Source organism: Herpailurus yagouaroundi, unplaced genomic scaffold, assembly GCF_014898765.1.
Source record: "Herpailurus yagouaroundi ecotype Mexico unplaced genomic scaffold, PumYag 67525, whole genome shotgun sequence".
NCBI lineage: Eukaryota > Metazoa > Chordata > Mammalia > Carnivora > Felidae > Herpailurus > Herpailurus yagouaroundi.
This window is the reverse complement of record NW_024420331.1, coordinates 2,838,750-2,844,252: the sequence shown is the minus strand read 5'-3', so window position 1 is coordinate 2,844,252 and position 5,503 is coordinate 2,838,750. Positions and strand designations below refer to the sequence as shown.

The 5,503-nt window shown below is 47.5% G+C and overlaps 1 protein-coding gene across 7 annotated transcripts in view; it reads right to left on the bottom strand.

The window, feature by feature from the left end:
* Positions 1-5,503, bottom strand: part of MID1 (midline 1) — a 590,830-nt gene that overhangs the window by 112,191 nt on the left and 473,136 nt on the right. Inside the window, exon 1 of one of the 7 annotated variants that reach the window (XM_040467623.1) lies at positions 3,978-4,103. The exons of the other annotated variants lie outside the window; for them this stretch is intronic. The gene's annotated coding sequence lies outside the window, so the exon portion shown is untranslated. Of the gene's footprint in view, positions 1-3,977; positions 4,104-5,503 lie in introns of those variants that run through there. 7 annotated transcript variants of the gene reach the window in all.

Sequence of the window (5,503 nt, the reverse complement as noted above, 5' to 3'; positions counted from 1 at the left end):
CCACGAACACACAAAACCAAAACAACAAACCACCACCTCCCGAGGTGATTCCTTCCCTCCAATCTTTTGTCCCTCAGTTTCATCTTGGCCACATGCTTCTGGCACCAACGGCTTCTTCCTGTCGCCTGCCTTAAAGGCCCAGGCACTGAGCAGCACCCGGCTGCCCAAAGCAGGAGTCCCGAGGGATGCCTCATCTCCTGTCTCGAAGCCATGCCCACGTTTCTCCCAAAGTGCTCCTTCGGCCTGATTCCCACGCTCTCACCTCCCATCCCAGGAACCAGGGCTCTTTGCTGCTCTTAGCGACTGCCTTTGTTGTTCTGCCTAGCACAGATCATTTTTTCCTTTGGCAGATTGTTTTGTGTTTCGTGTTTATTTTCTTGTTGTTGTTTTCTGGTTTTTTTAAGAGGACGGACGGCAGGACCTCGTAGAGGCCCGAAGAACCCTGGTCACTGTTGTTTTTTGGAGATTTCATATTAAACAAAGAAGGATTGTTTTAAAAGACGGCTATAAATAGCGCGACAGGTCTTAAATGTTTACAGTGAACAAAGTAAAGCTTTTAGGTGAAAACCACAAAGCAGCATAACTATCATCTGTGCAAAACAACCAAAATATTCATTTAAAGATCCTAATTCCTACTCCTGAAATCATTATTGCACTATATGCTAATTCACTTGTATGTAAATTAAAATAAATTAAGCTCTGGGACTGATAAAGGCATGCACGATACAGGCGCGCGTGTGCGCGCGCACACACACACACACACACACACACACACACATATCTCACACAGAGATAACACTCATAGTCTACATTTGAGGCCAATGACCACCTACTCCTCGAAATCCCCCATGCTAAACCTGGATGTCAAGAGGCTCGCGCCTTTTGGGGCGAAGGAAAATTAATGAACAGAAAGGGCTGCAGGAATGATCGAACCATCAGGCGGTGGCTAAGGTGGTCTGGCTGAACCAACTGCCTGGGCAGGTGGCCCCTCGCTCCCTCGGGGCTCCAGGTATCATCATCCTTTGGTAGCACTCCTGCCAGGAGGAGGACTTTCCTGGAGGGAGAAGGGCTTTCTTTTGTCCAAGGTGCGCGATCTGGGGGGAAGCAGACTGCATGAGAAAGTCCCCAGTGGAAGAGAACGGACGGCAGGACTTAGTTCAGACACAAGCTTTGGACCTGAGAAGGCAGATGGGGAACTCAGGACGGGTGCCCTAATGGATTACTGTCACAGGCCAGGCAACGGAAGGTCTTTTCTGCCTCCTCCTTTAAAGTGAGAGAGAGGCAAAAATCATTGTCCGGGCAAGTCAATGCAAAGAAAACGTTTAACCCCCTGCCTGTGCAGTCACAACCCTCGCCATCATCCTGCTCGCTAGCTCATGTAAGAATTTCACAACTATATTCCTTATCGTCTCCCCCAACTCCTGCTATGACACAGAGAAGGTAACCTACAGCCCGAAGGAACCCCCAGTACCCCGTGAAGACGACACGCCTTGCACGGCTAAATCCGTGGCCAACGTCAGTGAGGGGGCTTTCCGGTTCAAAATCCCCAGAGTGTGCAAGTTTCACCCATAGATGCCAGAAGTGACCAAGAATCAGGAGTCTCCAGACCGAGTGCATTCTATGCATTCAGTCACCCACGAGGCACATCATCCGTGGGTTTTTAATCCCAAACGTCTCTCAACGGGGTTTCGACATCTTAATCGTAAGGTGAACCCATCTCTCGGCGCTTCCCTACAGGTTCTGGGTCTCCACGAACAATAATCATGTTTCCAATTTGGTCTCACTTTGTACGCCTCTGAAGGCCATCGCTCTGAGGGAAACTCATGAGTCACCAGACCAAGGAATAAACTCGGAGAGCAACCCTGGGTGGCCCGTGCTCAACTGTTACTACCAGGTGGCTCTCAGCCACTGCCCGGGCGATTCCCAAGGCACTCCCTCCGATTTTTTCCTAAATATCCTCTGGGGTGGGGAAACTAAGCCTGATGTTCCATTTACCAACACAGAACTGAGCCGACACACACACACACACCACCCAAACTGTACAAATGTTACACCAAATCACATAAAAACGGTTTGAGGGGGGAAAAAAACCCTTGACAGTGTTTTTTCACAAACCGCATCCCCCATATCCTATGAATAAATTTTCTTTAAAGCATCCTACATTTCAGAACAACGACCAAGTCCATTTCCTATCCCCTCTTCACAGGGGTAATGAAGATTTAGTGGACTTACTGCCATTTGGGTTTTTGCTATGACATCATCCCTGTTCTAGAACCACAGGTGGAATTTTTTTTAAGAACTGTGGACGGGGCGCCTGGGTGGCTCAGTCGGTTGGGCATCCGACTTCGGCTCGGCTCACGATCTCACAGCTTGGTGAGTTCGAGCCCCGCGTCTGGGTCTGTGCTGACGGCTCAGAGCCTGGAGCCTGCTTCCGATTCTGTGTCTCCCTCTCTCTCTGCACCTCCTCCACTGGTGCTCTGTCTCTCTCTCTCTGTCTCTCAAAAATTAATAATATGTAAAAAACAAAAATTTTTTTTTTTAACTGTGGAATGACGTTTTTATCTTGGATCAGAAGGCACATGGGACTTTCAGAGGACTCAAAACTTTGGAACTGGGCAACTTTGGAAATTAACCTGTTTGTGAGGCAGAAACAATGGAAACTGGGTGCTATATTCCAGGTGAATCCACCACAAATGCACTATTTTCAATAACAGAATACAGGCACCCAATGTTTGCGCATTCGGCCATGGTTTAGGATTTCGCTTTGAGTTATAAAAACTACAGCTCTGAGTTCTAAACACCCTGCCCAAATGCCACTTTACTGATTAGCAGCACCCTGGCCGATTGGAGACGCGGGCAAGTCGGCAAATGCACAATAAAACCGGGCCATGAAGCTATGGAAAGGGGAGGGTGAGATCCAATTGAATGTAACGGCATCCTGAAAGACTGGAAATTGATATGACAACAGAGGCAGTCAAAATGCAAAGTGGCTCTTAAAGCAACAGTACAAATAACACCCGAGCGGGAACAGGTGGAGAAAAAAAAGAAAGTGATCCTGTAACATTCTATAGGTAATGTCTCCGAAATATCACTGTGGTTAACCTCCGACTGTCAGCACCCTCAAGTTGGTTCACTTTATCGGTGACAGACTTAAGAATTTCTGCCAGCCGAATTTTAAGGGACCAGAGGGACTGACTGAGGAAAGAAAAACAAAAACAAAAACATGACAGGCAGAGGAGCACGGAGGCACCAGCCTCAAGTTTTAAAGTAACTCATGAAGACGATAGATTTTCTTAATAACTTGCCACTTTGTGTTTATTTATTCTGAGGAGCGCTTAAGTTAAAATGTCCTACCTGCCACGGAAAGTGAGAAACAAGGAAGACTTTTAATGTCACCAACCACCCACCTGGTGGAATTCATGCAGACTGAATGAAACCGTTCACAAAACCTGTCCATAGTGTGCTCGATTTTTAGTAATTGGATCTCCAGGATATTCTTTAAAATAATCACATACTCTCTTGACCATGCAACCTGATTAATAATGAATGAACATTCCTGAAAAGAATCCTTTGGAAGCACAGCAGATGTCTTTGGGGATATGAAGGCTTTAATGATAAAAATTAAGGGGAAGCGGGAGCTAGGTCACACTGTCTGGTTATTCTAATTGAAACCTAGTCTTCCACGTTGACTTAACAGAATGCTTAAATACACCTTCTGGAGTTCATTTATACAAGCAGACAAGAAAAAAGACACCAATGACAAGGCAAAAAAAAGCAGTCCCGGTTTCTCAAGGACCGACCGCCCGACCCCGCTCTGCCTTAAAAGTAAAGAAACCCCCTCGACAGTCTCAGAAATTCAACTTGCTCTCTTGAAAACACTGACAGATAGGTTAAAAACAGGAAACAGCACATTTGTCCTTAATAGTTCTTTGAGCACCTCTCCAGATTCTTACAAACAGATCGCCTTGAATACCCACCAATGGACTGCACCCTAGTTCTTGGTGAAGACACATCGCCGTAGGCAGAGGAAGGGGAGCCGCGGAATGACAGGCAGGCCACCGAGGCCAGACGGCGGGTGGCAGGCAGTGCCGGAGCAGTCCTGTGCGTCTGTGAGAGCGTCAACGGTGAAACACAACAGGGAAGTCGACGCGACAATTCCAGGAAGCCCAGCTCCACCTCATCCACCCCGCCAGGGTTGCTGAGTTGAAGAATCAAAACTCCCTCTTGCTTCCCAGCTGCCTTTTGCACAGACCCTGCCGCGGCTGCCCTATGTCCTCGCCCACTCCACGTTCAACTCAAGCCAAATGGAAAGGCAGCTCGGGGCGGATTAACACCCACTGCCTCGCCCCCAAAACGACGACGACGATTTGGCACTGCGATCTGTACCCTCATGGCTCACGGGGCCCAGCACGGGTCGGTGTCCCGCAGCCGAGTGCCGGGTGCCAGCTTTTCCATGCTGCCAGCAGGAGCGCCCCGTCCGGCTCCCGGGGTCAGCAACGGGCTCTTGCCTCCCTGGCATTTCGGTCCTTTTGGCGGCTTCCTGAGCACATGATCACACTATGCTCCGGACGCTGTTGTTGTTTTTTTTTAATAATGCACTTATTATTTTGTATCTATCTTCTGAGTTAAAATATAATATCTGGAAGAAGTTTTGATTTTTTAAATTTTTTTTTTTAATTTATTTTTGAGAGAGAGAGAGACAGACAGACAGAATACGAGCGGGGGAGAGGCCAACAGAGAGGGAGACACAGAATCCGAAGAAGGCTCCAGGCTCTGAGCTGTCAGCACAGAGCCCCACACGGGGCTCAAACTCGTGAACCGCGAGATCATGACCTGAACCGAAGTCAGACGCTTCACTGACTGAGCCACCCAGGTGCCCCCGGAAGAAAGTTTTTAAAACATCACATCCAGGGGCGCCTGGGTGGCTCAGCTGGTTGAGTGTCCGACTTCGGCTGGGGTCATGATCTCACGGTTTGTGAGTTCGAGCCCCATGTGGGGCTCTGTGCTGACAGCTGGGAGCCTGGAGCCTGCCCCGGATTCCTCTCTCTCTCTCTCTCTCTCTCTCTCTGCCCCTCCCCCACTTGCACTCTGTGTCTCTCTCTCTCAAAAGTAAATAATAAAAAAATATAAAAAATAAAAAAATAAAAAAATAAAACATCACATCCAGAAGAACGATCTCTTGTACAGACTCCATAAAGCAGTCATTTTTTTTCTTCCCCAAATAGAGAGCTAAATTGCAATCTCTCATCCTGATAAACAACTGAAAATGTAGGTGTATGAAATATACACACATGCATATACACACATAAGCAAGCCACACATATACACTCACACATATATATATCATGCCTGCATACAACATGTCGCATGCACACGTGTTTATACGTACATATGATGCACACACACATACACACAGCAAATCTGTGATAGGTGTCCCAAATTTCAGTCGCCAGCATGGCAAAGAAAGAGTGAATTGAGAATGGAAAGTAATCTTTTAAAAATT